We start from the raw sequence: 26,473 nt of genomic DNA, 5'->3' as shown, positions 1-26,473 counted from the left end.
GATATTAAAAGTGCAATAATCTTGCTTAACTAAATAAGTTTATGAATTCAATCATTGTTTCTATGCACTAACCTTTGTTGCTTCATCATGCACCGATCATTCCTATAGAATCTCATCAAACATCACAAAATCCTTGGACACACATCCCTTGACATCTAATTCTAATCCATTTTGAAGGATTTAGCCATGTATCCTCCCGTCGTAATTCGATCTTTGTGACTAATTTATGCAATAGGTTCAAATTCAACAATTATGGACTAATTCCCCTGTTTGAAATGCTACACAAATGCTTGGAAAATTTCTTAAAGATCACCCAGATCAGTCATCAATATATAACATTGTGAGTTCATTTCGGTTTCTATTCTTCCAATTGTTTGAACATGAAATAATATTTCTAACAAAAAACTATTTAACTAAAAGAAAAGTTGGGTGTGTAACTAATTAAAGCATCGCAGTAAAAATCAATTAGCAAAAAAGTGAAATTAGAGATAAATTTAATATTCAAATAGAATTTCCAAAATTGAGACACACGAACCTACCAATCAACAAGGCAAATAAGCATTTCACTACCAGCAAGTCACATACAACTCCTTCTTCTATGCGCCTAAAAATTTCAAAGAAATGTCCAATATCATTTCATCATTAGTTGAGGAATAATAATTATATAATAATTAATTAAATACTTTAACTAACAAAAGAAAAATCAACCTAAACAATTAAAAAAAATTAAAAACTCATAGTCAAGACACTAATAATCAGTACATATAATTTGTATTATAAAATATATAAAAATATTATATATAATCAGTACATATAAGGCGCATTATAAAATATAAAAAAAATATTATAAAATAGACTCACAATTGTATCGGAAGAAAACAAAGCTTACAATGAAATCACAATCTTTGGGAGTTTGAAATTTCATTTGAAAGGATATTTAGTTCATTAAGTCAAAATTCTATTAAAAATATATTCTAAAATTTATATATTATTTTTAAAATTTTAAATACTTATAATTTAAACCTGAAATTTTAAATACTTATTTTTAAAATATATTCTAAAATTATATATATAATTTAAGTACTTTTTTTAGGTATTTCTAGTCTACATTGTAGGAGTATTCAATTCATATTTTTTTAAAATTTTATTAATTTTAAATTTTAGAATTGTATAAATTAAATTGTTTTTAAAATTATTTTAGAAATGAATGATTTTTTTAATATTGTTTATTTATTGGAATATTTTTCAATAATGATTATTAAGATAAAAATAATTTTTCCTATTGAGAGATTTCAAACAAAAAAATTAATTTGGAAAATTTCGTGAAGATGATACATTAATATAAAGCTAGGATTTTGTTTAGGGTTACAATTATGACAACCTTAAATTTATATTAAATAGATAATATTTAATATAGTTATTTACCTTTAACTTAAAAGTTATAACAATAAACTATATATGGGATAAGTCAAAAACTACAATTCCTTAAATTTTTCAATTAACACACAAAAATCTTCCTTGAATGTTTCAAAATACCCTACAAATATAAATCCTATTCTCCCCTTTGAGTCTAGCCTTGATATGTTCACTTTAATCGATGACAGATATTCTCTATCTCTGGTATTCTACCCAGTAACCGGTAGCTGTAATTCCTATTTTTCCTCGGTAGTCTTTCCTTGATATGTTCATCTTAACCGGTGATGGATATTCTTCCCTCTGAGTTTATCCTTGATATGTTCACTTTAACCGGTGACGGATACCCTCTCTCTGGTCTTCTGTCCAATAACAAGTAGTTGTAAATCCTATTTGGTTTCTTTTCCCTGGTAGGTCATTCTTACCCATTAATCGGTAAAGAATATGGATCATCTTCCTCAGCGAGTCATCCTTGATATGTTTACCCTAACCGGTAACGGATATCCCTCTGTCTGAGTCTATTATATTTTTACCCAGTAATCGATAGTAGATAATATATCTCTTTTACTCATGTGTTGAAGTTTCTCTTCCCTAGTTGAGTTTGGTTTCCCTTTTGCGATTGAGTATTTTAGCCTTGTCCTGATTTATGCATTTCCCCAACGGGTGTTTCTTGCTATAATGGTGTTATCCCAATACATTCAGATTTCCTTTTTCCCAAACCGATTCTTTCCATTGATTTATTTTCATGGAGAATCCCCTCGTGTCGCCAGCAGTTTTCAAGTCATAGCCTGGCCTACGCATAGCTTTTACCCCCCCCCCCCCCATCGAGGCTTTGTCTCCTCGGTGGCTTTCCTTATGGAATGCATTATACTCCTATGGATTTTCAGTCTCCCCGGATTCTTTTCCTTTGTGACAATATATTCCCCACGGAGATTATTTTAACATTCATATCATATGCATCATGAGGTCTCTTAGGGGCCAAAATTTGTTTCTTGATGTTTTTATTTAAGTCCATTCTACTAAGTCGATACAAATATTTTAACCTTCACATCCTCATATAGAATGTCCTTAATTAGGGGCACCTGTAAGATCCCAATTTTGACCCTAAGATCCCTCATGCTATCTCATCATTTGCATTGGCTTTGGGATCACACTTTGGCATCCTCCTTGCCCTTTATTCATTGGGTTTGCATTGGGAGAGATCACCAAGCACTTTTTATTGTATCATACTTTCTTTTCTTTTGTTTACTAACCAAAATACCAAAAATATATCTATGTATAGTTTCATTTCTTTTGTAGGTAGTGTGTACATCCACCTGTGCCTCATCAAGCTCACATCTACGGTTTGAGACACTCAATAAAAGAGATCAACCAAGAAAAGGTTCACAGTGGTTCAAAACATCATATATGGATCTCCATGTTCATTATTTGTTAATTTGGTCAAGAATTCATCAAGAGTTTGAAGCTTGTTAGCCTTGGAAGCCCTAATTCATCTGGGTATCTTGTGTGACTTCCTCAACAAGTTTCTTCATCAATTTATCAAAGATATTATAGGATACTTCATTATACATCATCTAAAGCATATATGATTCTCCATGAGCCTCATAAATCAAAATAACTTCAAGTTTGCAAGTTGGTTCAAAGAGGTTGACTAGAGGAATTCAACTGGTCAAATCTAGGGTACCTTAGACCCTATCTCCTACATTATTTTTGTCATGTGAAAATGATTCCAAGAGAAAAGTTACTCTTCATGACATTATAAACAACTATTATGTTTACATCAAGAGCTAATTTTGCTTGTAAAGTCATTTTTTATGGTGAAAGATTATAGGTCATTTTGTTTGTGCCCTAGTTAGGAGGTCAACTTTCAAAGACCATAACTTTCTCAATTTTATCATATGAAGGTCATCCAAGTTTCATGATAAATTTTAATATGTCTTCTCAAATTTCAAGAGGAAACATTATAGGTCATTTTGGGCCATCATCATTGAACAAGCAATTTTCCTCAACTTCTAAAATACATAACTCCCTCATGATAGATTCAAATGATGTTAAATTTGTGACCAAATTGAAAAGGATTGAAAGAGATAAAACTTTGGTGAAGGAACCATTTTCATTTGAAGCTCATATAAAAAGTTATTCAAGGTGGAAGAAGTGGTCATTTGATTTTGTACTTAGAAAATTTTCAACCATGTTTGATTTCTCCAACTTCCACCTCAAACTTCATCATGATACAAGCTCCAAATAGAAAAATCTTCAACATAAAAGTTATTCCCCCTCATGTCACGTTTCCAAAAGTTCCAAGATCACTTCATTTGGACAAGAATTGAGGTACTTGCACATTTATTCTTCTCATGGCTTGTTTTGGCCACTTTTGAACTCAAACTCCAATTACATTTGCATGGCTCCATGTTATGACATCAGTTGCATTTGTGCACGAATTTGGACTTAATGCAATCATCATTTTGGGCCTAATGCATGTCCATGCACCCATGAACATCACATTAATATTTTTGGACAAATTATGGAAAGGTGTGGAAAGCAACTCTCATGCTATAAATACATTGCCTTGCTGCTCGGAAAAAGGATCCATCTTCCCCAAGCTTTGCACCATTGCCTCCCTAACCTCCATTAAAGGATAAACTTGAAGATTTCACTTGAAATTGAGTTTCAATTCTCATTCTATTATGATATTGAAACTCCAAGAATACAAGCCTTTCATTGACCAAGTTCACTTCCTGCAAGCTGTTAGATTCGAGCCAAGGCAAACTGGAAGCAAGATCAAGCCAAATCACTGCAACCCGGAGGTGATTTTTCCAGATTTTCAAGTCTTCAATTAGCTCTCATTTCTCCATAATTCTGCTTGTTTATTGGTTATCTGAAGTCCTACCAATGTAGGAAACAAGGTTGAGTTGCTTTGAGGTCAAATCGAAGCAACTCATATTGTATACCTCAAAATTCAAATCCTCTTATCTTTCAATATACTCGGAATTTGGAGAAATTGAGACCAGATTCGAGCTCCTGAGCATTTTTCCTTTAAAATAGTATGCTCACTTTTCATTTTCTTGATGGTTGATGGTGGACCAGTCCGGTGAGGTCCACCGGAGAAGATCACCGGAGCCCTAGCTCCGGTGGTGAGTTGGCTTCCTCTCATCCATCTGATCTTGGTTCAAGGATCTAGTCTCAGCCTTTTGTTCGCATTACCATAGTTCTCACACGTTGACTAGAGACCAAGGAGGATAGCGCGCGCGTGACCATCATATTTGTCACCTCAATTAATAAGGGAGATTTGATGGCCCTTGTGTTTTCTATTTTCTTTTTAGTTTCTGATTTTCCTTTTATTTTATTTAATTCATAGAAATATCATTTTTAATCCAAAACATATTGGACTTTCACCAAAAATCTTTAAATATTTTCCCCTTCCATATTTTGAATTAAAATCATTTTTTGGATTAACTTTGATATTTTTTGTGAATTAAATGATTTTTGACTTGTTTTTAAATATTTTAAAATACTTCTGACTTTTCAAAAATTATGAAATTTTTTGTCTATGGTCATTTGACCTCGTTTGATTTAGGATAAATCTCTTGGCCATTTATTTGGTATTTTGAAGGGATTTGAGGTTTTGTCCATTTAAAAATGCATTTTAATTCATTTTAAAATTTTTTATTAATTAAATAATTGTTTAAAAATTATGTTGAGCCATTTAATTGGTCTTGAGATGTTTGACTTTCTGTTTGGCCTTGATCATGGTTGATTTGACTTTTGTTTGACCAATACTATTGGATTTAGGGGATTGATGAAATGTACATTTCATCTCCCAAAATGAATGGATAATATTGATCAGGTGAAATTCCTCCTATGATCAATTTGAGTTTTTATTTTCCCTTCCCTCTTCATCTTCATCCCTATTCTTCCTCAAGCCATCATTGACCAATGATTTCTCTAATGTCCAAATGCTAGTTGATTCATCAATGACCTTGTGTCAGATGAATCAACATAAGCTGGACTGAAATAGATCCCTCCCATTCTTTTTTAAGTGTATGGTATATTTTAGGAGTTTGGTTCTTTGTACCAAATCTCTAACATGCATTAACACCTATATTTGTATTGCCTGATCTCAGATAGTTTGACTTCTTCATAAGTCCAATTACGATTGCTTAATATAGAGCTAAATTTGACCAAAAAGGCATAACATTCTTGTAAGTGAGATTGTAAGTCTCCCATTCTTCATGGTATTGTGTGAAAACTTGACTTTTTTCCTTTCATGAGAGCTAGTGGCATACTTGTTGATTTATCCAAGTTTGAGCCATTCTCATGGATGATGTCTTGGTTCATGGATTCATACTTGTGAATGAATGGTTGAGTGTTCTCCAAGTAATGACTTAAACAATTAAAACTCTTCACTAACATTTGACTAACTATTGACTAAATTTTTATTAATGTTGCTTTACTTTCAAGTCATTTACTTTATGCAATTTAAATTTTAGTACCTTTATCATTCATTTTCATTTACATTTCATGCAACATGTTTATGTTTCAAGTCTTTTTAACTTTGCTCACTTGAGCCATATCTTGTGATTGTATATATTATTTGCTTGTCTTTGTTTTTGTTTGTGGTCTTAGGACCTTAAAACATATAATAATAGCAAAAACCCTAAAAAAACATCTTGGTGAACTGTTGGACTTGATTTGAACTCTTGGACTTAGAAGTAGGAAACATTCCTATGCTCTAAAGGACTTGGCCAATGCCACTATCTGAGACTGGGTTATCTTTGCATGTGCATTTCATATGATGCAAGACCTTGAGTGCCCTTGATGCATCTGTCACTTTGTCTCTGTGCTTAATTTGTTCTACTAATATTATTGTTGATGTTTGATGATTGCTCTAAGTTTGCCAAGGAATATTTTCATCTGATACATTTGAAGACATTTGAAGACTGCTTTCTATTGGAGTGCTTGCTTGGATATTAGGACTATCTTTATTTGATGCCTTTGCCTTCATATAGTTGCTTGGATATTGCTTATGCTTATTGTCTGCTTAAAAGTCCAAAGGAAAATGGGTTTCTGTATGACATTCTTGTATGTTGGATTGCATCCCACTAGTTAGATCTTTTCAACTCTTAACTTTTAATTTTTTTTCTAGGATAGTCCCTCCATCTCCTCTCACTTCGTAAAATTTCAAAATCTCTCCCTCTTTTCAAAAACCTTCTTTGTTTGTGTTTTTTTTTTCAATTTAGACATGTTTTAATGATTAGAAACTTTGGTCTTATGCTATTCAATTTTAACAAAATTTCTTAATCAAATTCATGAATGAATTTAACCATATTGACTTTAATTTCAAAAAGACAAAAAGAACTAACAACCTCATTCAAATCTTTGGCCTTTTATGCCTTCTCTTAACTTTTTTTTGTTGAAATCATTTCACCAACTTCTTTGAAATTTTTACCACGAACTATGGGGTTTTGATCCCTCATTTTTATGTTGGTACGTAGGCATAAGACCGAAGGTCTTGTCAAACACAAAAATATAATAAATTAATTCTTTTCTCATCCCCTAATCTATATTGTAGCAAACATCTTTTCAACTAAAACACTTGCACACAAAAAAGGGCTCCTTAGGAGTACCTAAGACACTTTGGATGCTAACACCTTCCCTCTGTGTAACCAACCCCCTTACATGTAATCTCTTACATTTTATTAGTTTTGATTCGAAAACTTCTTATCTGTGGGATTTGTTCGTACTTTTCCCTTTTCCTTTGAAAACAATAAAAGCATGGTGGCGACTCTGGTTTTACTGACGTCAAGTTTATCCAAAGTTTGTTGGTCATGAATTTACCGCTACAAAAATTAAGTGGCGACTCTGCTGGGGAGTAGTCCTCAATGGATTTAGACTACTTTTTTATGTGCAATATTTTATTGATATTTGATGTTTGTTTGTATATATTGTTTGTGCGATATACTATGTCTGTTGTGCTTGGTGATCTCTGTGTGGTGAGATAGGTTCTAACCCGAACTTGAGTGAAATTAAGATAGGAGGATGGTATAGTCATGTTCGACTCGTGTGGAGTAGTCCTTAACGAGTTGGCTTGAGACCCATCTACTCAATGGGGACCCTCTTGGAATTATTGATGTCACACGAGTGAATCGTGGATAGGCATTACTTTTTCTGACTTGGGAGTTCGATAAGCTGAGAACCGCAGAACATTTAACCCAACTTGGCCTATTTAGAACGTAGTTCATAAACTATTCAAGTGTAGACTTTATAACAGTTGTTACGCGATACTACACTCAGACGAGTTTCTCTTGAGAATACTATGTGTTAATGAGTCAGTCATCCTAACCTATGGTATTCGATAGATGGGATCACGACTCTAGGAACTTTTTAGAACATGATCTACAGGTTTTTATCCGTAGTACACTCCTTTGGGATGGTTGTTAACCCGATTCCATGCTCGTGAGTCACAACAAACCCTTTGATTCTTGGTTGATCCGATCAGTCTCATCAATATCAATGGAACATGGGTGTTGATAAGGTGAAAACCATAATTCACCAAAATGGATGGTTGATCTTGATGATGACTTAAAAACAATTAGCACATTAGTTCTTTCTTAGTCACTTGATATATCTAAAGGATCACTCCTTAAAGGTTTAGTCACTCAATATATCTAAATGATCACTCCTTAAAAACAATTAGCACAATAGTTCTTTCTTAGCATAACTACACAGTCTTGAGTTCTCCATAGCACTTGGAGATACGTAGGAGCAGGATTTTGAAATCTTATCAGACACCCCTTTGATAAAAAAACATTTTCCTTTCTTTATTTTTCTAGCTCATTAAGTAGAAGAAAACAATTAACATCATGTTAACATTCAATCTCAAATATAACTAAGAGATTCTCGTTAGGTACAACGGACGTGAGGGGTGTTATTATCTTCCCCTTGTATAATCGACTCTCGAACCCAAATTTGGTTGCGACGACCATTTTCTTTTTCTTTTAAGTTTTTTTTTATATTTCCCCTTTCCCTCTTTGGAGTAAAAAAAGGTTCAGTGGTGACTTTGTTCGAACATATTTTTCACGAGTGTGTGAATGCTTCACGAAGGATCGTATTTTTCGAGATGCAACAGTACCTCTCACCAAAATGGTTCAGTTGAGAGAAAACATGGATCTATAGTTAGAATGGGGATCAGTTTGTTATCCCATGCTAGCTTACACCTTTAGTACGAGGACCATAATTTTATGACCATTATATACCTAATGAATGTACTTCCTACAACTTCTTTGGTTGATTTCAATTCACCCTTTCAAGCTCTATATATCAAAGATCATAACTTTAAGTCTATGAGGATATTTTGGTGCTCATGTTTTCCATTGTTGAGACCTTATAATCGGCATAAACTCGAGTTTAAAAGCATAGAATATGTATGTAGGTTCATCATCTTAATATTTTCAAATACCTAAGTGCCACTGGTAGAGTGTTTATATCTAAGGGTGTGAATTTCAATGAAAAGTGTTTTCCCTTTCATTCCATATTTTATGAAAAAGCTCAAGAGTGCCTTGGCACAACTACCTATGTCTTTATCCTTCCCCACTGAATGCATACAAAATTAGAAAGTACAGGCAACATAGACCCTACTACTGAGTCTCAAGTTCTGCCTCATACCTTATCTAACCTACCTCATGCCCAACCAGCTCATGACAACACACCTCATGACATGTTTCCATCAAACTCATAGGTTTTACCTTTGCCTTTTGAACCACACAATCCTTTTCAACATAAAACAATCTCAAATAATGATAATTATACCCCCCACAAACTCGCCACAAAATACAATCAATAACTCTCATGATGATCGTTTATCCATCCTGCCACTGAGCATGACTGAACTGTCATTATCTCCTCCCTTTCCATCTCTAAACATGTTAATCCTCTTCCACAAAATAAGCACCCCATGTTGATTAAAGCTAAAACAGGAAACTCAAAGCCAAAAGCTCTTATAGAGCATATAGAGCCAACCAATGTCAAACAAGCCTAATTAAAACTAGAATGGGTATAAGCTATGAAACTTGAATATGATGCACTCATGGCAAACCAAACATGGACCCTCACAAAACTACCTCCTCACAGGCATGAAGTTGGTTGTAAATGGGTCTTCAAAGTCAAATAAAACCCTGATTATAGTGTCAACAAATACAAAGCAAGGTTGTTAGCTATGGGGTATCACCAACAAAAAGGCTTTGATTTCAATTATACATTCTCCCGTGTAGTGAAACCAATAAAAATCAGAGTCATCATCAGCTTATCACTCACTTACAAATGTGATATACAACAAATAGACATCAACAATGCATTCTTAAATGGCACTCTTCAGGAAGAGGTTTACTTGGTTCAACCACCAGGTTTTACTCATCAAAATAAGGATTTGGTATGCAAGTTGCATAAAGATCTCGATGGGCTTAACCAAGCTCCTAGGGCATGGTATGACAAGCTAGACCAAGCTATTGTTCTGTTTGGTTTCACTCACTCAAGGTGTAACCACTCTTTATTTGTTTGTTCAAAACAAGGTAATATCATCTATGCCCTTGTGTATGTTGATGATATTCTCATATTTGTCTCATCTTCATCCGCAGTTTAGGACTTAATGAATAATATTCATAAGGATTTTGCTTTGAAAAGGCTTGTGTAGGTGTTTAATTGGCTGCATTGTATGGTAAAACACAAATGTCATGACTGATGTCATGACATGTATATGTAACTACATTGTAGTTACTGCAGGACTAGCTAACACAGGATTATTGAATGCTGTGACATTCATACCTGTCAACAGATACTGAGGAACAGAAGCTCTGTTAGAACTTAGTATTCACTTGCAGTCTGGTTATCAAGGAAGAACCAGACCTGGCATAAGGCCTACTGATTGAATGTCAAACTGGATGTTGTGACATTCATCATTGACAGCAGCTACTGAAGATTGGGCAGAGTGGTGTTCTGCTATACTTCAGCATATTAGTTAGTTTGTTCTTCAAGAGAATTACAGAACTAACCTAAGGCCAACTGTGTAAATGTTAAGTTGGACACTTTGACATTTACTAATGTAATCTGGTACTGTAGTATGGTCATATTGATCATGTACAGGTCAGCAGATTTGTACAGTCTGTTTTCTGGGAAAACAGACTCAGCATATGGACCTTGATGTCAAGCTGAATGTCGTGACATTCATGCCTGACAGCATATGCTAAATTGTAGGTTGTTCAGTTTTCTGTTACAGCTTTCTCAGGCTATTCTTTAGGAAGTCAACAGCTTAGAGAAAATTCAGGAAATCAACAACCAAGCTACATTCAATGAACCTAACAAATAGCCTATTTGTTAGCAACCTAAATATTGAATTTAAGGGAACGTATGTGACCTAAAATTCAGGAAAATACAGGTGCAAAAGCCCAGGTGCTGCAATATAAAAAGGAAGGCATTCCTCCATTCAGTTTCAGGGATTTTGAGGCGTGAAGATTTAGTGTGTCCATCTTACTTCACTGCTGTATTTTTGTGAGTCTAGAATTAGACGTATCTTGTAAGCCAAGTCATTATCAAATAGATGATTGCTTTGGCATAGGGTGTTCATTGAGTTGTAAGTGTTGTGTCACTCAAAGCTTTTAAGCGTGAGTGCTGTGTATCTTGGTTTAAGCTGTGAAGCATAACCAAGAGTTGTTTTTGAAGTGTGACTTCAAAGTGTTTTTAATATCACTGAGGTGATTGAGGGGGAGTGAGTAGGAACTCTGATCTTAGATTAAGATTGAAATTGCATTGGGTAGGGATTAAGTGATAAGTTGTAAACGGGTGAGTTTAGCTTTGAATTGATACTACTAATAGTGGATTTCCTCCCTGGCTTGGTAGCCCCCAGATGTAGGTCATGTTGGACTGAACTGGGTGAACAATTACTTGTGTTATTTACTGCACTTATAATTAAGTTCTGCATAATCCCTGTCTCTGCAGAATTGGATGTCATAACAACCTGTGTGACATCCAAAGTCTGATAACTAGAATTTCAGCTTGGTAAACTACAATTCCTGGGCATAGAGTTTATTACTCAGAAAAGTGGATCCATCTTGCTAACACGAGCAAAATATATCAGAGATTTTCTCAATAGAGAAAACATGTGAAATGCCAATGGTCTGCCAACCCCCATGCTTAGCACCTCCAAGCTCAGTAGGCATGGTTCTCGGGCATTTTCTGATCCTTACTTATATAAATCGATAGTGGGTGCCTTATAATATGTGACACTAACCAGACCAGACATTTTCTTTTGTGTCATCTCCTCTAGATGCTCATTGGGCGACATTCAGAAGAGTTTTGAGGTATCTAAGTGGTTTATATATCTCATTGATTGATTTCTCTCCTTCTACCTCAACTTAATCCCGATTAAGGGTTATTCAGATTGGGCTAGTGACCCAGATGATCATAGGTCTACATCAGGAAATTGTATATTTTTTGTCTCAACCTTGTGGCATGGAGCTCCAAGAAACAATCTCTTGTACGCCCGATTAAGTACAAAATTCAAATATTGTGCAATAGATCACATTACATCAGAGTTATTATGGCTAAAGATCGTCTTAACTGAGATAGGAATCTCATTCTATCCTCCTATATTATTGTGTGACAAATTAAGTGCAATCATGCTATCCCATAATCTCGTTCTCCATGCCCACACTAAGCATATTTAACTGGATATTCATTTTGTAAGAGAAAGAGTGGTGTCTAAGAAACTTGTAATTGAACATGTTCATGTGTTTTCTCAACTCATTGACACACTTACAAAGCCCCTTGGTACAACAACATATCAAGACTTAAAGAAAAAGTTCAAGATGATTTCATGCTAACCCCCTTGATCTTGTGAGGGAGTGTTAGAGGTATGTTTACTGAGCCATCTCAAGGTGCTTAGAGAAGAGGATTCACTTAGTTTTCAATATAAGGGTTTGACAGTGTTAACAGCCTCTGTCAATGGTTAAGTAGTTGGAAGTGTATTAGCTACTAGTTGATTTAGTTATAATGTAGTTAGGTCTTAGTTAACAGTCAATTAACAAATTGTTAGTGCATCTATTAAGTGTTTTTGAGAAGTACAAATGTCACTGATAAATGCTTATAACACAATATATGAAATACGCAAAAGTTATGCAGAACTCAAATTTTCTCTAAACTTTCATTTCTATTAAACTCTTACTTTATTTTCAAGTTCATAATAGGTGATACCTCCTGCTTAAATGTTCTTGTTGATCTTGTCTTCATTCCAATAATTTGTTTTTGTCAAAATATTACATACTATTTTTTTCATATACTTGATATGAATTGAACCACCATTCCATATGCAGTCCTTCAAAATATGTATCACTGCTAAAAAAGTTTTAATCAAAGACACATATTTTGTCACTAATTGATGAGAATTCCGTCTCTAATTAATTTAGAGACGGAAATAGAGACGAACATACACTTGTCAGTGAAAAATTGGTCACAAACTCTTTGAAGACAAATTTATACATTCCTCTCCAAATAGAGACTAATAATACTAGTCATTGCAATACATATTCCGTCTCCAAAATAAGAATAAAAAATGATCATATCTGTCTCTAAAGATAAAGATATAGAAGAGGGCAATTTTTAATTCCGTCTCTAAATTTATTATTATTTTTTACTACTGTCTAGTATCCAGTAGCATTGTGTTTTTCCAAATCTATTTTTTTTAATCATGTTATTTTTATGTTGTTGTTCACATTTCAATTCAACATCATACATTATAATATTAGCATTACATTATATGAACTCAAACTTTAAATTTGTTCAAACATAAAAAAAAAACACAAAATTTGATAATAATAAAAAAAATTAATATGTCAATACCACCATTTGTATATGCCTCTAAAACATTGCAATTTAAGTCTTTCAAAGATGTGTTACAATAGAAGACACAACACTCTCTTTCCATTATGACATTTTCTTTATTGAGGGGAGTTTCCATTTACTTTGCACCAATCATTTCCATCACTAATATTCTGGAAAAATAATAAACAAAAGAAATGAACGACAAACACTTATAGACGAGATTAAGCAAAACAAAAAAAATTATAAATATGCAAGTAAACCTAAAGTTAGTCTATAACTTTGGAAAAAGAGAATGAGATTTACCACAAACTTCTTCTATTGGAGAATCATAATATTGAACAGTTCCTTTGAAAAACCTATATATATATATATATATATATATATATATATATATATATATATATATATATATATATATATATATATATATATATATATATATATATATATATATATATATATATATATATATATATATATATATATATATATATATATATATATATATATATATACTTGATTAGTGAACATAAATCATACACAAAAAATTATCATTATTTCACTTATTGTGAACATATCCATAATTCAAACCAATTCAACACTGCTATAAAATTACAAATAAAAGGGTCAATTTCAATAAATGTAATCATATGCACTTATTCTTATAATTCTACATAAACAAACTATATTAGAGATAGATTAGTATTTAGCTAATTCTCATAGCAGAATTCAGTTATGAATTCTGTTATGAGTTAGTTGGGATTTCCAACTATATTAATTGTTGTGAGTACTAATTGAAAATCATTTTCATCTCTCTCTCTCCATGGTTTTTACCTTCTAACATGGTATCTAGAGCTTCATTTTTCTAAAATCACTAGCGTGTACTTTCAAACAGAAGATCTCTATAAAATTAGACGAATCAAACTATCGTCAATGGATACAACAAGTTGAGGGTGTGCTTTGAGGCACAAAAATGGAGAAATATGTGGTTTCTCCATATATTCCTGAGAAATTTCTCACAGTTGCAGATCACGAATCACAAACAGAGAATCCCGCGTACGTCACTTGGGAAGAACAAGATGCACAATTGTGCATGTGGCTCCTTTCCACTATCTATGACACTGTCGCGATTTGTTCTTCTTCGCCATTTATGGAAGGTTTGGGAGGAAATCCATGTGTATTGCAATACGCATATGAAAACGAAGTCACGGCAACTCCGATCAGAGCTCTGATCGCTCTCCAAAGGTTCGTGCACCGTCACTAAGTTCTTGGCGTGTGTTCGCACGATAGTGAATACACTCATGGTGATCAGTGATCCTATTCTGCTTCGCGATCAAGTTGAGTTTATTCTTTAAGTGTTACCTGCTGAATATGATTTTGTTGTTGTCGCGGTGAATTCTAGGTCAACTTTCGCATTTCTTGATGAGCTTGAAGCTCTTCTTCTTGCTCAAGAAGCTCGCATTGATAAAACTAAGAAAGACGTCACAGAGACTGTCAATGTTAACTTGGCTCAAGGTATTCCTCAACCTTCAAATCCTCAACTTACCTTTCCTGAACCTCCTGGTGCTGATCAATTTAACTCCTACGTTGGTGGACGTGGTGGTTATCATAATAGAAGAGGTTTTTGGGGTGGTAGATTTGGTAACAGAGGCTCGATTCAATGCCAAATCTGCTACAAACCTGGTCATGAAGCTAATTATTGTTACTATCGCAATTCACCCGAGTCTGATCTGAATTATGGAACTCCTTTATCCTTGGGTTGTTAAGGCAATATGCATTCCAATGTCTGACAACATCCTAGATATCATCATCATGTACTACAACATATGAGCTCTTAAAGTCCTCTTCAATCTCTCTACAATAGCCAGCTTGGTACAGTAAGCCCTAAAGCTCTTGTCATAGACACAAATTCTAGTAGTCCCTTCTATAACCAAGCTTGGTATCCTGATTCTGGTGTTACTCATCATGTTACACCAGATCCAGCTAGTCTCATGAATGTTATCTGACTTCCAGGCTCAGATCAGGTTCAAATTGGGAATGGTCAAGGTTTGTCTATCAAATCTCTTGGTTCATTATATTTTCCTTCACCCTACCACCCTAACACTTCCCTTATTCTAGCCACTACCAAAATTCTTGTGAGTGTTAGCCAATTTGCCAAAGATAATTTTGTGTTCTTTGAATTTCATGCTTATATATGCTTTGTGAAATGTCAGGCTTCTTCTAAGATCTTGTTGAGAGGGTCACTTGGTAATGTTGGCCTCTACAAATTTGACAATTCGGATCCAGCCTTATCTCAAGTCTCCCCTCAAGCTCACCATGTTTCCACTTCTAGCTTAAATTCCAAGCACACTATGCCTTTTCAATGTAATAAAGATAGTGATATTTCCTATCGTAAATCTCCTAGTTTGTATCAAATATGGAACTGTAGGCTGGGACATCCCCACCATGACACTCTTAAACATGTTCTCACTTTTTGTAATATTCATATACCTAATAAAGTCTCTATGATTTTTGTAATGCTTGTTGTCTAGGCAAAGCTCATAGACTTCCATCTCATGCTTCAACTGCAAATTACATTGAGCCTCTTGAATTAATATTTTGTGATTTTTGGGGTCCTGCCCCTATCACCTCATCATGTGGATACACATATTTCCTTACTTGTGTTGATGTCTATAGTAGGTATACTTGGATATATCCTCTTAAACTTAAGTCCCAAACTGTTGAAACCTTCAAACAATTCAAACTACTTGTTAAAATTCAATTAAATCACAATAAAAAGCCATACAAACTGATGGTGCGGGAGAATTTAGGCCTCTCACTCAATACCTCTCAAGTCTAGGTATTAATCATAAACTAACATGTCTTCATACTCACCATCAAAATGGCTCTATGGAGAGAAAACATAGACAGATCATGGAAACAGGTTTAACCCTTCTTGCTCAAGCTAATCTTCCACTACAATTTTGGGACCATGCCTTTTTAACAGCTATCTATATTATAAATAAACTTCCTTCTATTTCAAAAAATAATAAATCACCATTCTTCACACTTCACCTTCAATTTCTTGATTACAAGTTTCTCAAAACATTTGGGTGTGCCTGTTTCGCTTTTTTAATGAAGGTAGAGAAAAACAAGAGAGGGGGGTTTGAATTATTTTCACAGGAACTTAAAATCTTTTTTCAATAACACACACATAATGAATAATAAAACCACAAACGATTTATCCTAGTTCGCTTGAAATTCAAAACTACTCCTGTCCACCCAACCAAGGTGATTTCGCCTTCAATAAGGATTTAATCCACTAATCTCAACAGATTACAAAATTCTTCTAAGAGTTCAACAACCTCTTAGCTCTCTCAAGTCTACAGACCTAAACAAGTCAGTTGAGGAATCACAAACAATTTCAAAAATTACAAGTGTTTGGCTAGATGCTTCTAGATAAGCAATATAAACACACTTTAAGAATAATGAAAGACAACCACACAAAATTGAGCAACGACTCTTGTATGGAAACTATTTTTTACAACAATAATGGTGAAAAATATTTAGAGTATGAGAATGTTGTTGTATCAAAGTTGTGTCTTCAGCAAGTTGTAAGGAGGCCTTTATATAGCATTTGAGATGATTCCGTTGGGGGAAAATCAATGGAGATTTCGTGTCAGCTGTGGGAGTTAAAGGTAGTAAATTTCTTGTCCTTTCCATAGCAGTCTTGGAGTATAATCTGGGAGTTAAAGATATTTAGTATCATATATGGGTTTCTGGGGTAGAGAATTTCTTACCAGATTTTCTTAGGTTGCTTGACTTGATTTATTAGTTTCTCAGATAAGGATTCAGTTTCCCTTGGTTCAGATAGATCCTGAAAAATGACTTAGTATATGCAATAATTTTATGTCAAAATGTAAGCAGTGCATTTCTGAGAGTTAGATAAATTACTTCATCAAAAGAATTCTATTTAATTCTCCCCCTTTTTGTCAGACTCAAAAGTAAGTAACTCAAAATTTCATTGATACAAACTTCACATATTACAGAAAGAAGCAAAAGAGAAAGCCTTAGAGGCAAAAAAAACTTAGAAAAAATACATAGAAATCCTAGAGTGTCTAAGGGTTTACTGGAGGAGGCATTCTCTGAAGGCTTAGCTAGCAGACTCTGAATGCTGGAGTTGACCTGATCCTGTTTGTCGAGTGTGGCTTTGGCCAGTTGTTGTTCCTTCTTCAACTCTTCTAGAGTCTTGATGACTAGAGGAGAAAGGTCAGTTATTGATGACTCTCCTAGAGTCAGAGCAGTCTCAGTGGTCTTCTCAGCATCTTCAGCGACTTTCTGAGCAGCTTCAGTGGCAATTGTTGCTTCAGCTTTAGCTTTCTCTCTAGCTGCAGCTTTTGCAATGGCTTTCTCATTAGCCTTCCTTCCAGCCTTCTCTGATGCTTCCCTTTCTTCCTTCTCAATTTCTTCATTCACCAGATAAACCTCCTGCTTCTCCTCAGCACCTCTGATGAAGTCATTTTTGACTTGTTCAGGTAGGCCCTTCAGCTTGAAGATTTCAGAAGTCATCCATCTGATGAATCCGTTCTAGTTATTCCTTACTTCAGAAGGATTATCATTGGTGATATATTCATCAGAGAGCTTCTTGAACTTGGAAGCTGAACTCTCTGAGAAATTGGCTAATGCCTCATCAAAGGTGGGTAGTGTGAGGTCAGTTCAGAGGGTTCGGGAATGGGTTCAGAGGGTTCAGGTATAGAAGTAGTCTTTTCAGAGTCAGTTGTGGCCTAGAGGTCTTCATGGTTTGGTGAGGTTGGGTCAGGGTAATCTGAACCAGAATGTTCAGTGTTAGAAGTGAGGTCATAATAAGGAGGGGAGCTTGGGTTGGAGGATAGGTATGGTGATAAGGGTTTGTTGAACATGATGTCTTTAGATTGGGGGATGTATGTTATTTGAAGGTTGAAGAGAGGTAAGGGAGATGAAGGTGAGATGGTTCAGAGAGGAATGGGGTTAGAGGTTGTGGGTTCTGATGGATTTGGTTCAGAAAGGATTGGTATAGAAGGTGTTAGTTCATATGAGGAAGGGAATGAGGTTGTTGGTTGTTGAGATTTGGATTTTTCTTTGGGAGTTGTAGTGTGTGTGGTAGGTGGAATGGAGGATATTGTAACAGTGGTTAAGAGTGTGGGGGGTGGAGGGAGTGATGAGGCAAGTTTCATATAACCAGAGGAATGTGGAGCTTCTGAGATATATGACTTACTAGAAGATGCTGAAGAAGAGGTCAGAGGCACTGGCTTCTTCTTGGTCGCGGAAGACTCTCCCAGCTAGAGAATCTTCTTCTGAACTGTTGTCTTATGAGAAGGTTCCCTATTTCTCGTCAGGAATTTGAGAGGATGATTTGGGAGTCAATCCAAGTTGAAGCCAGAGATGTCGTATCGTTAAGCTTCCAGGTCTTGCAAGTAATAAGCAATGACTTCTGGAGGATCAATTTTGATGAAGAGGTACATCTCATTAGCTTTCTCTCTCTGGTCTTTTAGTTCTTCCCGGGAGGTGTTTCTGGTGGGTTTGAAACGGACTTTGTCAATCAGACCCATGATCTTCATATTCCTTCCGTTAAGAGGCTTTCCAACATCCACAATGACATCTTCCATCAGATTCAGAGAGATGAGATGATCCATCAGACCATTCTCAATCAGGACATCTGAGATCAACCTGTCCAGAGGGATGTAGCTCCTTGGCTTCGTGTTGTTCCTAGTGTCTCTAACCGAGTCTCTTAGATACTTAAAGAGAAGAGAAGAGAGGTCAAGCTTTAGACCCTTGTGCAGACAGTAAAGGATGCACTTCTGATATGTGTTGACATAGTCATAACAGCTGGATGAAGGACAATGATGGATGTATCCCAGAATTATCTTGAACCACACCCTCAAATTCTTGTGAAGCTCTTGATTCTTGGATGTTCTTCCTTCAGGGTTCTGAGAGAAGGTGGTGGGGATGACTTCTTGGGACATGTACTTAACCTTAGGGTTTATGTTGTAGATTCTTCTTCCCCCAGCCTTTTCCATATTCAGAAGCGCAGTGATGGATTTTTCAGTGATTACCATCTTGATGCCCAGAACATGAGAAACAGTGTAGTGATCATCGTAGTCAGCGAATCTCCAGAATTCCTTCACCAAGTTTATGTAGATAGGGCCATAGAGGCGGTTGAAGTAGGTAAGCCACCCTTGATTCTTCAATTTAGGTGTAAGATCCATACCATTTTCTTTGAGGTTTTCGAAGTCCACCAACAAATCACAAAGGACTTCAAGTTGTTCAAATGGAATTAAAAGGTTTATGTGGGTTGGACGATTAAGAACATGGGGTTCTTGATAGGAGGTTGTTGTTGGAGTAGAAGTAGTTGATGCGACTGGTTATGGGGATTCAACTTGTTGTTCAGTGGCATTCATCTCTTGAGATAACTCAAAGACTTGTTGTTCTTCAGCATTCATTATGAAGTTGTAGTGAAGGAGATGAAGATAAGTTGCAAAGAAGTTTGGAGGTTTTGGATTTGTGTAAGTAGTGATTAGTGAAAGTGTGAATGTGGCAGTCGTGGGAGTATATAAACACAAGTTAAAATATTGCAAAAACAATAGCGTTAACTGAGAGGGAACATAAAAATTAATTGTTGTTAAAACCAAGTTTTGACAATCATGGAAAAAAATTAAATGCAGCTAATGATGGGAGTATAATCTTAAGATTTGCACACTGCTCGAGGGGATCTCAACAGTTTGGCCCTTGAGTTCTGAGCTAGACAAGTGTCAAGAAGAGCTAGAGCCACACGTTTGTGGGACCACGTGTTGATGTATCTGGAGTCAAGAATACCAAAAGGTTTCTAACTAGAGAGGTTTCTGATAAAGATATCTTTTAACTTGTAGAAGTATCAGAATTAGAATCAGATAACCATCATATGCTTGAGTCAGAGTCTAATTTTACATCAGACATGAGAAGCACATGTTTAGAGTCATTATGGGCAATCTGCCATATTTAAAATTTTCAGAATAAATAGAAATCTATCTTCAGCTAAGGTTTTTTTTAAAGATATCATCCCATTCATGGTTTGTATCTATAAATTTTAAATAATTGTCCCTTTCTGAACACAATCTCTAATAAAGTGGAGTTTAATTTCTATGTTCTTCACTCTGTAATGTAAAATTAGATTCTTACTTAAGCAGATAGCAGTAGTATTATCATAAAAGATAGGAATGTTACTCTCATAGATCTGAAAGTCCTCAAGCCGATTCTTCATCCAGAGCATCTGAGTGCTGCAAAGTGAAGCTAAGGTTTCCTCTCAAAAACTGACAGTTCCCAGATGTACTTTTGTGTTCTAACCTATCTCCAACATAATCTGCATCATAATACCTACAAAGCATGTACTCTGATGTTTTCATATACATCAAGCCGAGGTTAGATGTTCCTTTCAGATACCTAAGGATTCTCTTAACAACAGTTAAGTGAGATTCCCTTGGATCTTACTAAAATTTAGCACACATACATCAGGATGAGAAGCAGTCAGATAAAGGAGAGAGTCTATCATACCACGACAGAGTTTGTGACAAACCTTTAGACTTACCTGTTCCTTCTCCAGAATGCGAGTAGGATGCATGGGAGTCTTGCCTAGCTTGCTTTCTGACATGTCAAATTTCTTTCGAAGATCTTTTATGTATTTGCTTTGATATACATACGTGGCTTCTGATGTTTGATTGATTTGGATGCCCAGAAAGAAATTCAGTTCTTGCATTAAGCTCATCTCAAATTCTGCCTGCACTAACTCAAAAAATTCTTGGTAAACAGAGGGGTTAGTAGAGCCAAGTATTATATCATCAACATAAATTTGACAAATCGTAAGATCGTTTCTGATGTTTTTGCAAAAGAGTTTGGAGTCCACTTTGCCTCTAATAAAATTATTTTCTAGAAGAAATGAACTAAGTCTTTTATACCAAGCTCGAGGAGCTTGTTTCAGACCGTAAAGAGGTTTCTTAAGTTTGAAAACATATTCTGGAAGTTTTGAATTTTCAAAGCAAGGAGGTTGATGGACATACGCTTCTTTAGAAATGTAACCATTCAGAAACACACTTTTGACGTCCATTTGATATAGTTTAATGGAATAATATACAACAAAGGATACAAGGAGACGAATAGATTATAACCTCGCGACTGGAGAAAAGGTTTCATTGTATTCAATCCCTTCTTGTTGACTATAACCTTGTGCCACCGGTCATGCTTTGTTTCTGACAACTTCACCCTTTTTATTTAGCTTGTCTCTGTAGACCCATTTAGTTCCAATCACATGGGTTCCCTTGGGTCTTGGTACAAGATCCCAAACATCATTTTTAGAAAACTAATCAAGTTCTACTTTCATTTCCAGAATCCTTTCTTTATCTTGAAGAGCTTCTTCACAGGATGTTGGCTCTATCAGAGATACTAGTCCTAGAAGTTTTTCTTCAGAAACTTTGAATGTTGATATTGTTCTGACAGGTTCATTCTTGTTTCCCAGAATTAGTTCTTCAGAGACATTCTTCCTATTTCTTTATCTTTTCTGATTGATTGTGATTTCATGTGCTTTTGAAGTTCCTCTTTCTGCTTCTTCAAAACCAATTTTCTTTTTGTAAGATCATGTAAGTGTGATCTCCAAATCTGCAAATTTCTCAACTAGCTTTGACTTTTCAGAGTCAAGCTTATCATCAAATCTGACATTAATTGATTCTTCCGCAATTTGTGTTTCTGAATTGTATACTCGATATCCTTTATAACATTTTGAGTATCCCAACATAATACACTTTTGTGCCTCCGAGTCAAACTTGTTCAGATTGTCTTAGTGTTCAGAATAAAACAAAAGCATCCAAAAGGATGAAAATAAGCAATGTTGGGTTTTCTTCCCTTGCACAGTTCATAAGGAGTCTTCTCCAGAATAGGTCTGATAGAGATTCTATTCGGAATGTAACATGTTGTATTCACAACTTCTGCCCAGAAGTGCTTAGCCACATTGGTCTCATTGATCATGGTTTTGGCCATTTCTTAGAGAGTCACATTCTTCCTTTCTACAACTCCATTTGTTGTGGAGTTCTAGAACAGGAGAAATCATGGGATATTCCATTAGACTCAAAAAGTTCTTCAAAAAGTTTGTTTTCAAATTCGCCACCATGACCACTTCTGACTCTGATAATATTATAGTCATATTCATTTTGCACTTTTTAATAGAAACTGGTGAACACAGAATGTGACTCATTCTTGTGCCTCAAGAATTTCACCCATGTCCAACGACTGTAGTCATCAACAATGATAAGTCCATACTTCTTACCATTGATTGACGTTGTCTTAACAAGTCCAAAAAGATCGATGTGTAGAAGTTCTAGAGGTTTGGAGGTGGAAACAACATTTTTTTATTTTGAAAGTAGTTTTAGAAAATTTCCCTTTCTGACATGCTTCACAAAGAGCATCTGAAGAAAACTTCATCATAGTCAGTCCTCTAACTAACTCAAGTTTATTTAGCTGAGAAATCTTCCTCAAGCTAACGTGACCCAAGCGTCTATGCCACACCCATTTCTCTCCATTAACAGACATCAAGCATTTCACATTTTGGTTTTTCAAATCTAAAAGTTTTATTTTATAAATGTTGTTTTTCCTCTTTCTAGTGAAAAGGACTCTGTCGTTTTTCTGATTGACAGCCTTGCACGTTTTTTGATTAAAAGTAATATCATAACTGTTATCACTCAATTGACTTATGGATAACAAATTATGCATTAATCCCTTAACATAAAGGACATCAAAAATAGAGGGAAGAAATCCGTTACAAACTGTTCCAAATCCTCTGATTCTTCCTTTCTGATTTCCTCCAAAGCCTACAAGACCAACATCTTTAAGTTCCAGGACTTGGAACATATGCTTTCTTCCCATCATGTGTCACGAGCCTCCAGAGTCCAGGTACCATGACTGGTGTTTTAACTTTGCTGCATAGGATATTTGTAACATACACTATTTTATATTTTGGTACCCAAAATCTTTTGGGTCCTTTTAGATTAGTTCTCCTAGAGTTTCTGAAAACTTTGGGTTTTCTAACGTTACTGAACTTTTGTGTCTGTGTAGGTGTATAATGGTAAGAAAAAGGAGATTTTAGTTTGTTTTCTATAGTAGGTTTCTAATCATCGTCATCAGAGTCATAACCAATTCCTCTTTTTCTATTATAACTTACACCATAGATCATAGAAGTTGTTTTGCTTCTGTCTAGGCCGTTGTTCAAAAATTTCTAAAAGGGTTTATCATATTTGTATATGATAGTGTCAGAAGTAGGTGGAGATTTAGAAAGAGTTTCCTCAAGTTTTGAACATTTCTTAGTTGAAAATTCTTTTTCTCTTTCAAAAATAAAATTATTTTCTTTGAAATCACAAACTTCTTTCTCAAGCTTAACACACTCTTCCACAGTCTCTTCGTGAACCTTTTTCAGGTTCCTGAATTTCTGTCGAAGCTTCTGATACTAGCACAGAGATTCTGACAAACAGGTTTTCAGACCAAAACGAGAAAAGTTAGAGAATACCTCTTCAGATTCAGACTCTGTTTCAGATGCACTTCTAGAGGGAGTGCCCATGAATGCTACATTTGCCTCCTCCTCTTCAGAATCAAATTCTGGAGCTTCAGATTCAGAGTCATCCCATGTTGCCATGAGTCCTTTATTCTTTGCTTTGAAGGAGTTCTTCTTGAAGCTTTCTTTTCTGAAACTATCCTTATTTAGCTTTGGACAGTCATTTTTGTAGTATCCAGGCTATTTGCATTTCTAACACGTTACTTCCTTGTTGGTTCTGCCTCTAGAGGTTGAATCTGGATGGTCTCCCTTCTGTCTGGGCCTTTTGAAGTTGTTTTGTCTTTTTCTCCAGAGTTGTTTGATTCTTATAGAAAGAAGATATAATTCTTCTTCATCATCAAAATCTTCATTCTCAAAGTCATCAGCTTCTCCCTCTTTAGCTTGAAAGGCTTTGTTTCTTTCTGGATTTCTTCTTTCTGATCTAGACTTTAGAGAAACAAATTTACTTTTCTTCTGAGGTTCATATTCTTCTATCTCTATTTCATGACTTCTTGGGGAGCTAATAAGTTCTTCAAGACTTATGTTGTTCAGATCCTTGGATAGCTTCAGAGCAGTAACCATAGGTCTCCACTTCTTGGGAAGACTTCTGATTATCTTCTTGACGTGATCTGCTGTAGTATATCCTTTATCCAAAACCTTGAGTCCTGCAACCAAGGTTTGGAACCTTGAGAACATCACTTCAACAACTTCATCATCTTCCATTCTGAAGGCTTCATACTTATGGATTAAGGCCAGAGCCTTAGTCTCTTTAACTTGATTTTTGCCTTCGTGTGTCATTTTTAGGGAGTCAAAAATTTCTTTGGTTGCTTCCCTGTTGGTTATCTACTCGTACTCGTTGTAGGAAATATCGTTTAACATAATGGTTCTTGCTTTATGATGATTCTTGAAATCACGCTTCTGATCGTCACTCATTCTGCTTTTTGGAATAGAAATACCAATTGCAGAGATGGGTGGTTCGTAACCATTTGCAACCATATCCTAGAGATCAACATTGTAGCCTAAGAAGAAACTTCCAATTTTGTCCTTCCAGTAGTCAAATTTTTCTCCATAAAAAACTGGAGGTTTTGCGTTATAGCTATCTCTTTCATTTGTGTTAGCCATGAAGTTTTTCTCACCTTGGGTCTCTCTACACGGTTAAGTGTTTGATTCAAAAAATCAATAACAGAGTCAAAGCTCTGATACCAATTGAAGGTAGAGAAAAACAAGAAAGGGAGGGGGGGTGAATTATTTTCACAGGAATTTAAAATCTTTTTGCAATAACACACGCATAATGAATAATAACAACACAAATGATTTATCTTGGTTCACTTGAAATTCAAAGTTACTCCAGTCCACCTGGCCAAGGTGATTTCTCCTTCAATAAGGACTTAATCAACTAATCTCAACAGATTACAAAGTTCGTTTAAGAGTTCAACAACCTCTTAGCCCTCTCAAGTCTACAGACCTAAACAAGTCATTTGAGGAATCACAAACAATTTCAAGAATTACAAGTGTTTGGCTAGATGCTTCTAGATAAGCAGTATAAACACACTTTAAGAACAATGAAAGACAACCACATAAAATTGAGCAACAACTCTTGTATGGAAACTATTTCTTATAATAATAATGGTGAAAAATATTTAGAGTATGAGAATGTTGTTGTATCAAAGTTGTGTCTTCAGCAAATTGTAAGGAGACCTTTATATAGCACTTGAGATGATTCCGTTAGAGGGAAATCAATGGAGATTTCATGCCAGCTGTGGGAGTTAAAGGTAGTAAATTTCTTGTCCTTTCCATAGCAGTCTTGGAGTATAATCTATTGTTTCCATAAAAAAACTTGTACTACAATTTGAATGATTCCTGCTTAATTAGAGTTTCTGATGGCGTGTTTCTGAGCATGTGTCAGAGTGAGCATGATTAGAGTTTTTAGAGTTAGAGTCTTTATATATCTTTTCGTAGAGTCTTCAGATATCTCTTGCAGAGTCTTCAGAATCAGAGCTTGAACTTCAGAGTCAGATTCTTCAGGTGATTGCTCCTCAGATGTATTTTGTTCAGAGTCAGATCTAATTTCTCTTTGTGTTGGGTCAGCGTTTCTGGGCTAATTCAGATGCCAGATATTCGTTTTGATCAGAGTTAGTTTAACTTAGAATCCTGCACACTTAAGAAAATTATTAGGGTACAAAATTATTTCATTATTTGTTATCATCAAAACTTAGAGATATATTGCAGAATCAAAATCTTGTTCTAACACTGAACTATTTCCCCCATCATCTTCCTCCACATCTGGTCCAACTACTCATGTCCATTCTAACATTGACATTCACACCTTCCTTAAAATCGCATCGACTCTCAGAGTTCCTATAGTTCCTATTCCTATATAGCAGGCCTCACCCACATTCTCGAATACTAAGTCTCATGCTTCCACCTCTCTAGCCTCACCCTCTAATATCGAATCACAATCACTATCTCATCACACATCTATATATATGCATGAGTCCCATTCCAATCCCATAATTGAGTTTACACCTACTTCCATTTCCTAAGCCTCTTCCTCTCCATCTCATCACATTATTGCAATTGGTTCTCCTAGGCAAGCACTAGTTCTAATGGATGATTATGGCCCTA

The sequence above is a fragment of the Lathyrus oleraceus genome, chromosome 7 (assembly GCF_024323335.1).
Source record: "Lathyrus oleraceus cultivar Zhongwan6 chromosome 7, CAAS_Psat_ZW6_1.0, whole genome shotgun sequence".
NCBI classification, from domain to species: Eukaryota; Viridiplantae; Streptophyta; class Magnoliopsida; order Fabales; family Fabaceae; genus Lathyrus; species Lathyrus oleraceus.
Note: the sequence above shows the minus strand (reverse complement) of the source record.